Source organism: Molossus molossus, unplaced genomic scaffold (assembly GCF_014108415.1).
Source record: "Molossus molossus isolate mMolMol1 unplaced genomic scaffold, mMolMol1.p scaffold_m16_p_4, whole genome shotgun sequence".
Lineage (NCBI taxonomy): Eukaryota > Metazoa > Chordata > Mammalia > Chiroptera > Molossidae > Molossus > Molossus molossus.
In genome coordinates, this window is record NW_023425377.1 from 46605851 (window position 1) to 46617483 (window position 11633).

The window sequence follows — 11633 nt, forward strand, 5'->3', positions numbered from 1 at the left end:
TGGGAGGGAGAGAGAGAAAGAGAGAGAGAGAGAAACATCGACGTGAAAGGGACACATCGAGTGGCTGCCTCCCGCGCAACCCAACCAGGGCCGGGGACAAACTGCAACCAAGGTACATGCCCTCAGCGGGAACCGAACCCGGGCCTCTTTGGACTGTGCAGGCTGGCGCTCTAACCGCTGAGCCAAACCGGCCAGGGTGATCTTTTTTATTTTTAATCCTCACTTGAGGACTTTTGTATTTATCTTCAGATAGAGCGGGAGGGACAGAGGGAGGAAGAGAGAGAGAAACATTGATGTGAGAGAGACAATTGACTGGTTGCCACCCGCACAACCCCAGCCAGGGCCAGGATGAACTGCAACTGAGGTACGTGCCCTTAGTGGAACCCAACACAGGTCTCTCTGGTCCAGGGGCCGACCTCTAACCGCTGACCGGCCAGGGCTGAGTACAGATCTTTTAACTCCTTAGTTAAATTTATTCCTAGGTATTGTATTCTTTAAAAAAATTTTTTTTTTCTTTATTGATTTTAGAGGGAGAGGAAGGTAGAGGGAGAAAGAGAAATGGAAACATCGATGAGCAAGAACATCGATTGGCTGCCTCCTGCATGCCCTCCACTGGGGATTTGGCCCACAACCTGGGCATGTGCCCTGACCAGGAATCAAACCAGTGACCTATTGGCACATAGGTCGACGTTCAACCACTGAGCAACACCGGCTGGGCTATTTTATTTATTTATTTATTTATTTTTACTCACCCGAGGACATTTTCCCATTTTTTTTGTTCAGATAGAGTGGGAGGGAGAGAGAGGAACAGAGAGAGAGAGAGAGAAACATCATGTGAAAGGAACACATCGAGTGGCCGCCACCCACATGACCGACCAGGGCCGGGGACAAACTGCAACCGAGGTACATGCCCTTAGCGGGAACCGAACCCGGGTCTCTCAGGACCGCAGGTCGATGCTCTAACCGCTGAGCCAAACCGGCCAGGGCCTATTTTATTCTTTTTGATGCAATTGTAAATGGTAATATTTTTTACTTTTTTTTCTGATAGTTTATTATTGGTGTATTAAAATGCAATCAATTTCTGAATATTATTGTTGTGGCCTGCTACTTTACTGTCTTATGTTTTCCTCTAAGAATTTTACCGTTTTAGGTCTTACATTTAGGTCATGGATCCATCTTGAGTTAATTTTTGTAAGTAGTGTAAAGTACATTCTTTTCCATGTGGATATTCAGCTCTCCCCATATCATTTGTTGAATACTTTCCTTTCCTTGTTTATTGCATGTGCTTGGAACCCTTGTCAAAAAATAATTTGGCCACTGCTCGCTTTGGCAGCACATACACTAAAATTGGAAGATTAGCATGGTGCCTGTGCAAGAATGACATGCAAATTTGTGAAGCTTTCCATAGTTCAAAAAAATCATTTGACTATAAATACAAGGGTTTCTTTTGGGGCTCTTTATTCCATTGGCCTATATGACTGTCTTTATGCTAGCACCACACTATTGATTTGCAGTAATTTTGTTGTTGTTGTTTATCCTCACCTGAAGATATTTTTTCTTCGATTTTTCATTTATTTTTTAAAATATGTTTTTATTGATTTTTTAGACAGAGGAAGGGAGAGGGAGAGAGCGAGCCAGAAACATCAATCAGCTGCTTCCAGTATGTCCCCTACATGGGATTGAGCACAAAATCCAGGCATGTGCCCTGACAGGGAATTAAACCAACAACCTGTTGGTGCATGGGCCAATGCTCAATCCACTGAGCCACGCCAGCAGGACTACTTTGATTTTTTAGAGAGAGTGGAAGAAAGGAAGGGAGGGAGAGAAAGATACACATTGATTGGTTGCCTCCCACACAAGAGATTGAATCTAACCAATGACCCTTCTTCAGTGCAAAGGCCAATGCTCCAGCCAGGGCTGTAGTAAATATTTAAGTCAGAAAGTATGAGTCCTCCAAGTTTTGTTCTTTTAAAAGATCTTTTTGGCCCGGCAGGTGTGGCTCAGTGGTTGAGTGTGGACCATGCACCAAGAGGTCACCGATTCAATTCCTGGTCAGGGCACATGCCCAGGTTGTGGGCCAAATCCCTTTTCCCTTCCTCTCTCTCTAAAATCATTAAAGAAAAAAAACATTTTAAAGATTATTTTGGCTCTTTGGAGTCCTTTGGGATTTCATATAAATATTAGGTTGAATTTTTAAAATTTCTGCCCTGGCCAGTTTGGCTCAGTGGTTGGAACGTTGGCCTGTGGTCCAGATAGACCCGGGTTTGGTTCCCACTAAAGGCATATGCCTCGGTTGCAGTTTGTCCCGGCCTTGGTTGGGTTGTGTGGGTGGTGGCCACTCGATGTGACCCCTTCACGTCAATGTTTCTCTCTCTTTCTCTCTTTCTTCCTCTCTCTCCCTCCCACTCTGTCTGAACAAAAAATGAAAAAATGTCCTAGGGTGAGGATAAAAAAAAAAATTTCTGCCAAATATGTCATTGGGGTTTTGATAGGGATTGCATTAACTCTGTAGATTGTTTTGGGTGGCACAGTAGAACATCAGTTCTCGAACTTAATTTGTTCTGGAAGGCTGTTGGAGAAACGATTTGTTTGAACCCAGATCATTTTTCCCACTAGAAATAATGTAAATCAGTTCCAGACTTCCAAATGATTTCCTAATTTAACCTTCCTCAATTGCTTGTTATCTTTTTTTTTTTAGGTTGTTTTTATTTTTTTTTATCCTCATCCAAAGACACTTTTCAATATTTTGTTCAGATAGAGTGGGAGGGAGAGAGAAAGAGAGAAACATCGATGTGACAGGGACACATCAAGTGGTTGCCACCCATACAACCCAACCAGGGCCAGGGACAAACTGCAACCGAGGTACCTGCCCTTAGCGGGAACCGAACCCGGGTCTTTCCAGACCGCAGGACGACGCTCCAACCGCTGAGCCAAACTAGTCAGGGCTGCCTGTAATTTTTGTTTCGTGAGCACTTTCACACTCTTACCAATATCAGCATTCTTTTTTTTTTGTTAATCCTCATCTGAGGATATTTTTTCATTGAATTTTAGATAGAGAGAAAGGGAGGGAGACGGGAGAGAGAGAAACATTGATGTGAGAGAGACACATCATTGGTTGCCTCCTATACAACCCTGACAAGGGTTGGGATTGAACCTGCAACCCATGTAGTGCCCTTGATTGAGAATCAAACCCACAACTCTTTGGTCTACAGGCCAACATCCTAACCACTTAGCAATTGGCCAGGGCAACATCAGCACTCATGATGGTCTCTTTTTGTTTTAAAATTGTACTGTTGCCCTGGCCTGTTTGGCTCAGCGGTTGGAGCAGCAGCCTGTGAACCAGAGAGTCCTGGGAGCATGCCCTGGCTGGTTTGGCTCAGCAGTTAGAGCATCAGCCTGTGGTCCAGAGAACCCGGGTTCGGTTCCCACTAAGGGCCTGTACCTCGGTTGCAGTTTGTCCCTGGTCCTGGTTGGTCATGTGGGTGGCAACCATTTGATGTGTTCCTTTCACGTCATTGTTTTTCTCACTCTCTTTCCCTCTCTCCCTCCCACTCTGTCTGAACAAAAAATGGAAAAATATCCTTGGGTGAGGATAAAAAAATAAAAAATAAAAAATAAATAAAATTGTGCTAATTGTCGATTTCTCCATGCCATACTCAATAGTTAGATCAGATACACAAATGCCTCTATCATGCTTTGCAATTATTTCTTTTTTATTTTATTTTATGTTTTTAAAAAATTGCTTTTAGAGAGAGAGAAAGGGAGAGGGGAGAGAGAGATAGAAACATAGATGCTGCCTCCTGCATGTCCCCCATTGGGGATCGGGCCCACAGTCTGGGCATATGCCCTGACTAGGAATTGAAGTGGCAATCTCTTGGTGCATGGGTCAACGCACAACCACTGAGCCACACCAGCCGGGCATGGGAGGGTAATTTTGAACTCTGTTACTTCTTCATGGTCAGTAGAAAAATCTCTTAATCTTTTACTTCTTAAAAAATATGTTTATGGCCCTGGCCAGTTTGGCTCAGCGGTTAGAGCGTCGGCCTGCGGTCCGGAGAGACCTGGGTTCGGTTCCCGCTAAGGGCACGTACTTCGGTTGCAGTTTGTTCCCGGCCCTGGTTGGTCGTGCGGGTGGCAGCCACTCCATGTGTCCCTTCACGTCGATGTTTCTCTCTCTCTCCCTTCCTCTCTCTCCCTCCCACTCTATCTGTACAAAAAAATGGAAAAATATCCTCGCGTGAGGATTAAAAAAAAAATAATAATAATAAAATAAAATAAAATTAAATAAATAAAAAAAAAATATGTTTATGGCTCTGGCCAGTTTGGTTCAGTGGTTAGAGCGTCAGCCTGCGGTCCAGAGATACCTGGGTTCGGTTCCCGCTAAGGGCATGTACCTCGGTTGCAGTTTGTCCCTGGCCCTGGTTGGGTCGTGCGGAAGGCAGCCACTCGATGTGTCTCTTTCACGTCGATGTTTTTCTCTCTTTCTCTCCCTCCTGCTCTATCTGAACAAAAAATGGAAAAATGTCCTCGGGTAAGGATTAAAAATAATAATAATAATATGTTTGTGGCTCGGCCGGTGTGGCGCAGCGGTTGAGCGTCGACCCATGCACCAAGAGGTCGCCAGTTCGATTCCCAGCCAGGGCACATGCCCAGATTGTGGGCTAAATCCCCAGTGGGGGGCATGCAGGAGGCAGCCAATCAATGTTCTCTCTCATCAGTGTTTCTATCTCTTTCTCCCTCTCCCTTCCTATGTTTGTGAAGGATAAATATCATTGCTTACAAAAAGCAGACTTCAGCCCTGGCCAGGTGGTTCATTTGGTTAGAGTGTTGTCCAGATGCACCAAGGTAACGGGTTCAATTCCCGCTTGGGGCACATACAAGAATCAACCAGTGAACTCATAAATACAGTAAACTCTCAATTTTGCAGATCTTTATTTAACAGACTTTGGATTTAATGGATAAAATTTCTGGTCTGACCCAGCTGGTGTGGCTCAGTGGTTGAACCTTGACCCATGCACCAAGAGGTTGTTGGTTCGATTCCTGGTCAGGGCACATGCCCAGGTTGTGGGCCCAATCCCCAGTGGGGGGCATGCAGGAGGTGGCCAGTTGATGTTCTCTCTCATTAATGTCTATCCCTCTTCCTCTCCCTTCCTCTCTTTCCAAAATCAAAAGAAAAAAATATTCTGGTCTGTATCTCATATGTGAAAATTAACACCATGTTAATTTAAAAAATGCTTTTAACCAAGATTTGCATATAATTAAATTAAAAGGTTGTTTTTGTTATTAATTCACTGCTATTTAAAACTTTTTTTTATTTTATTGATGTTAGAGAGATAGGAAGAGAGAAGGAGAGAGATAGAAACACCAGTGAGAGAGAATATCGATTGGCAGCCTCCTGCATGTCCCCCACTGGGGATTGGGCCCATAACATGGGCATGTGCATTGACCGGGAATCGAACCGACATGGGATGACGTTCAACCACTGAGCCACACCGGCCTGGCTGCTTTCACAACTTCTATTCAACATTGTACTAGCGATTCTAGTCGTGTAATAAAGAAAAGACAGAGAACCTCGGTTGCAGTTTGTCCCCAGCCTTGGTTGGGCTGTGCGGGTGGCAACTACTCGATGTGTCCCTTTCACGTCGATGTTACTCTCTCTCTCTCTCCCTCCCAATCTATCTGAACAAAATATCAAAAAATGTCCTCAGGTGAGGATAAAAAAAAAGAAAAGACAGAGAGACAGAGACAGGTAGAGAGGGAGTGAGGGAGAGAAGGAAAGGAGAGAGAGTGAGAGAGAGGGAGAGAGAGCAAAAGGGAATCCAGATATAAAAGGAGGAAGTAAAACTATATATACATACGACATGATTGTCTTATGTAGAAAATGAATCCTGTAAAAAAATCTACTAGAACTAATATGTGTGTTTAGCAAGGTTGTAGGAGGCAAAATGAGCATACAATATGAATTGTATTTTTATTTATTAGCAATGATCAAGTGAAATTTTATTTATTTTTATTTTTTATTTTTTACAGATAGAGTAGGAGGGAGAGAGAGGAAGAGAGAGAGAGAGAAACATCGACGTGAAAGGGACACATCGAGTGGCTGCCACGCGCACGACCAACCAGGGCTGGGGACAAACTGCAACCGAAGTACATGCCCTTAGTGGGAACTGAACCCGGGTCTCTCTGGACCACAGGCCAACGCTCTAACCGCTGAGCCAAACCGGCCAGGGCTGATCAAGTTAAATTTTAAAATGCCATTTACAATAGTATCAAAATATAAATATCTAGAAAAAAATCTAACAAATGGTATAAAAGACTTGTATACTAAAACCTATAAAATTTTGCTGAGAGAAATTAAAGATCTAAATAAATGGAGAGATATACCTTGTTCATAGATTAGAAGATCCAATATTAAGATGTAAATTATCCTCATATTTGTCTATAGAATAAATGCAATCGCAATACAAATTCCAGCAGAAACTAAGATAGTCGAAACAACTTTAGAAAACAACGTTGTCCTGGTTAATTTGGCTCAGCAATTAGAGAATAGGCCCGAGGACCAAAGGGTCAAGGGTTTGATTCCTGGTCAAGAGCATGTACCTAGGTTGCAAGTTCAATCCCTAAACCTGTTTGGGTTTGTGCAGGAGTCAACCAATCAATGTATCTCTCTCACATTGATGTTTCTTTCTCTCTCTTTCTCTTCTCTCTCCCACCGTCCCTTCTACTCTATCTAAAAATTAATAGAGTCCAGCCAGTGTGGCTCAGTGGATTGATCATCGTCCCATGGACTGAGAGGTCCTGGTTCAATTCCCAGTCAGGGCACATGTGGGGATTGCGGGTTTGATCCCTGGTAGGGGGCACGCATGAGGCAGCTGATTGATGTTTCTCTCTCACATAGATATTTCTCTCTCTCTCCCCCTTCCTCTCTCTCTAAAATTTCAATAAAAAAAGAAACATTAAAAAAAATATTTTTAAAGATTGACTTTTGCCCGGCCGGTGTGGTTCAGTGGTGGAGCATTGACCCTTGCACCAAGAGGTTGCTGGTTCGATTTCCGGTCATGGCACATGCTCAGGTTGTGGGTCAAACCCCCAGTGGGGGGCATGTAGGAGGCAGCCAGTCGATGTTCTCTCTCATCGATGTTTCTATCTCTCTCTCTCCTCCTTTCGTCTCTAAAATCAATAAAGAAGAAAAAAATTTTTTAAAAAAGATTGACTTTTGCCCTGGCCAGTTTGGTTCAGCGGTTAGAGCGTCGGCCTGCGGTCCTGAGAGACCCGGGTTCGGTTCCCGTAAGGGCGCGTACCTCGGTTGCAGTTTGTCCCCGGCCCTGGTTGGTCGTGTGGGTGGCAGCCACTCGATGTGTCCCTTTCACATCGATGTTTCTCTCTCTCTCTCTGTTCCTCTCTCTCCCTCCCACTCTACCTGAACAAAAAATGGAAAATGTCCTCGGGTGAGGATAAAAAAAAATAAAAAAAAAAGATTGACTTTTGTCAGGAAAGATTCTAGCCCAGAACATTACTACCTGTCATAAACTGCTTTTAGTTTAAAAGTTTTCATTTCAGACCACGCTTTGTGGTTCCATAAGGTCTCTGAATTTGCAAGGCCCCCATGCAGGCCTCCCCAGAGCTTGTCAGGTTAGCATGTAGCCCATTTTTGCCCACATTCCCATAAGTCCATTCACATTCATGAGGCCTTTGCTCTAATAATCTAATAGAGCCCAATAGTTATAGACCTTGTACTCTGTGCCCAGTGCAGCTCTCTGCACTGGGGACTCAGTGGTGGCTCAAGCCAACCTGGTCTCTGTTACCCTCATGGAATGCAGAACTGGGAGATAAATAGTAAACAGGTAAAATATCATTTATTGATAATGAGGCAGGCTAGTAAGAAGCTAGGGAGATTTGTTGACAAGTGGAATAAAGGAAAGACAATATAATTAAATAAGGCCAAATAATCAGAGCAATTTACCACCAGCCAATGGATCACAAGGTTTGATCTTCCCTACCCAAGGACACTATAGAGCAAATGGTTTACACATTCCACAGCATTCCTGGACAGAACAGTCCAGGTCTCTCTTCAATAACATTTTTGTTGTTGTTAATGCTTACTTGAGGATATTCTTTCCCACTGATTTTTTAGAGAGAGTGGAAGAGAGGAAGGAAGGGGTGGGGGGAGAGAGAGAGAGAGAGAGAGAGAGAGAGAGAGAGAGAGAGAGATTTATGTGAGAGAGACACATCGATCAGTTGCCTCCAGCCTGAGCCCCAGTCCCCAGGTATGTGCCCTTGACCAGGAATCAAACCTCTGACCATTCAGTGTTTGGGCCAACTCTCTAACCACCATACATACTAGCCAGGGTTTCAGTGAAGTTCTTGGTGACATTCTTTAAAAATAAAACTAGCCTTGATCGGTTTGGCTCAGCAGTTAGAGTGTTGGCCCATAGACCAAAGAGTCTCGGGTTCAATTCCGGTCAGGGGCACATACCTCTGGTAGGGGTTGTGTGGGAGGCAACCAGTGAATGTGTCTCTCACAGAGATGTTTCTCTCTCTCTCTCTCTCTCTCTCTCTCTCTCTCTCTTCCTCCCTCCCTCCCACTTTGCCTAACAACGAATGGAAAAATATCCTTGGGTGAGGATTAACAACAAAAAAATAAATAAATACCAGAAGTAATACTCCTAGAAGGGAGTGCTTACCCTCAGAAGAGCATATAATCTTGTTAACTGTTTTATATTCAGTCCCCACCTTGCTTTCTCCCATCTCCATGTCATCTTCCATATGGTCCCTCCTTAACTTCAAATGCATAGAAAAACCTGCAAAATGTCCTTGACTGGGGCATTTGAGATCTTGTTCCCAGGCACATGTTGTTTGAGTTGTGCTCAAATAAACTTTTATAAAAATCCTCTACAGGTTTGGACTTTTTAAAAAATTTTTATTGGGGAAGGGAGAGGAAGGAGGAGAAGGAGAAGGGAAAGGAAAAGGCACAGGTGTCTCCTGGAAGGGAGAGCACTGGGTTTGGACGTTTTTTACATCAACACCTATGAGGTAGAAATCATTAGACTGTTTTTATTTATTTATTTTTATTCCTCACCTGAGGAGATTTTTCTATTTATCATTAGGTAGAGTGGGAGGTAGGGAGAGAGACAGAGAAACAGAGAGAAACATAAATGTGATAAAGCCACACCAACTGGTTGCCTCCTGCACGACCCGACTGGGGCCGGGGTTGAACCACAACCGAGGTACGTGCCCTTGACCGAAACTGAACCCATGATTCATTGGTCCATGGGCTGATGCTCTAACCGCTGAGCCAAACTGGCCAGAGCCATTAGTCTGTTTTTAACTGATAGCTGAGCAAACTCAGGCTTAGAAAGGTTACCTTGCCAAAGTACACAGTCAATTAATGGTGGCATCAGAGTTTGTACTCAGGTCTTCCTGAAGAGAATGAGATGTACTTTGTGACGTAGGTAAGGCAAAACGTTGCCTCCAAGCTGAGGATCTATGATATACTATTGGGTGCAAGTGTTATCTTTCTCACTCCTTCTCTTACTGAATCTATAATGAACACATTGATAGGGCAGGAGGCCAAACAAACAAAAACTGCTGCTGACATTTCAGTGGTCTGCCCTATTCAGCAATCAAGATGTGTCCCCAACTGATAGGAAATAGTTTATATTCCAGCTACTCAGAAGTCAAGGGCTTGTTCTAGGATTTTATGACTCAGCAGGACAAAATTTGTCCTTTATGAGGAATAAAATGGTATCAGCAAAGCCTTATTACTAGGATGAAAGAAACAAATATTCATAAGGTTCTCTGAGATATCTCCCAGTCACAAATCCCAGTATGCTATAGGCATAAAACTGGGTCTCAAAAACCTCCATACATACACATTCTTCCAGAGTTATGAAATTCATTTAATTTCCTATTAAACTATGTGTTCTCAGAGGGCAGTGGCTGTGTCCTGTTTATCTTTGTAGCATTTGGTCCAGAGCCACACAATAAATACTGGTTTAATGGATTCTTAAAATCTGTAGATGAATATAATTAACACACTTATTAAAAAATCTTCAGGCCCTGGCCAGTTTGGCTCAGCGGTTAGAGCGTCGGCCTGCGGTCCGGAGAGACCCGGGTTCGGTTCCCGCTAAGGGCACGTACTTCGGTTGCAGTTTGTCCCCGGCCCTGGTTGGTCGTGCGGGTGGCGGCCGCCCGATGTGTCCCTTCACGTCGATGTTTCTCTCTCTCTCCCTTCCTTTCTCTCCCTCCCACTCTATCTGTACAAAAAATGGAAATATATCCTCGGGTGAGGATTAAAAAAAAAAAAAATAAAATAAAATAAAAATAAAAAATCTTCAGGCCCTGGCCAATTTGGCTCAGCAGTTAGAGTGTTGGCCTGCAGACCAGAGAGTCCTGAGTTGGTTCCCACTAAGGGCACATACCTTGGTTGCAGTTTGTCCCTGGCCCTGGTTGGGGTCGTGTGGGTGGCAACCACTCGATGTGTCTCTCTCACATCGATGTTTCTCTCTCTCTCTTCCCCCCTCTCTCCCTCCTGCTCTATCTGAAGATAAATGCAAAAAAATGTCCTCGGGTGAGGATTAAAAAAAAATCTTCAGAATGTCCTAGGCCTGCATGTTCAATACAGGGTGGAGCAAAATAGGTTTAGAGTTGTGAGTATGCAAAACAGTTTATTCTTGTATTATTTATTTATTTTTCTTTTGGAACTTAGGGGAGAGAGAGAGAGAAATATCTGCTTTAAAGAAAGAAGAGCAGGAAAGATTCAAGCATGGGAGGGGTGGGAGAGGGAGCACCCTGGGGAAAGAAGTGGGTAAGGAAAGGCACCTGTGCTCCAAAGAGAGAGACTAGAAACTATCTCTTGTATTATTTTTTATGAATTACTGTATGATTTTCCATTGGAACTCTACACCTACTTTTGGCCCACCCTGTACAATATCCACTATCACTATATGGTAATTGAGTACTTGAAATATGGGTATTCCAAATAGAGATGTGGGGTAAGTATAAAAACACATCAGATTTTGAATACTTAGAACCATCAATTGAAGGTCATCCTCACCACCAAGGCAACACTAATGTGAGCTTCTAACTTGGGGCACAGTGAGGGGAGAAACTGTATTCAGTGAAGATAGCTCTGCTCCCTCCAGTGTTACAGTTCCGAGTGTTACGGCTCTGGCCAGGGAAATGTCGTAGTGAATGGAAGCTAAAAGTAGGCTGAGTTGAGGCAAAAGTGAAGTGACTTATATCTAGAAAAGTGCCCAATTTCAGTCTTTGATTAGTCCATTTCCAACCAAGGAGAGACCAGCAGTTAAGGAGATAAGTCAAACCCAAAAAAACAAAGCCAAGGTAGTGAGTGGATACTTATTTGGGAATAGACAAGTGATCTAAGGAAAACAGGAATGGTAGACACAAAGAGGGCACTTTGGAAGTGTGGGGCTGTTTACAGACAACTCTGGTTAATGTAAAATGTTAAACAATTGAGTAAAAAGGAAACTTTAGGGTTTTTGAAGCTCATCCTTCTGATGAGAACTATTTTTTCCCCATGAAGAAACGTTTAGCACCCAGAAAGGGACAAATTTCAGTCTGAAGAGTGGTAGGAGCGTAGAACAGGCAGCTCCTACCCACAGTTGCCTGCA

The 11633-nt window shown here is 43.6% G+C and overlaps 1 pseudogene; it reads left to right on the forward strand.

Moving 5' to 3' along the window:
* Nucleotides 1-1317: 1317 nt before the first annotated feature.
* LOC118616632 lies at nt 1318-1412 on the forward strand (annotated as a pseudogene).
* Nucleotides 1413-11633: the final 10221 nt, after the last annotated feature.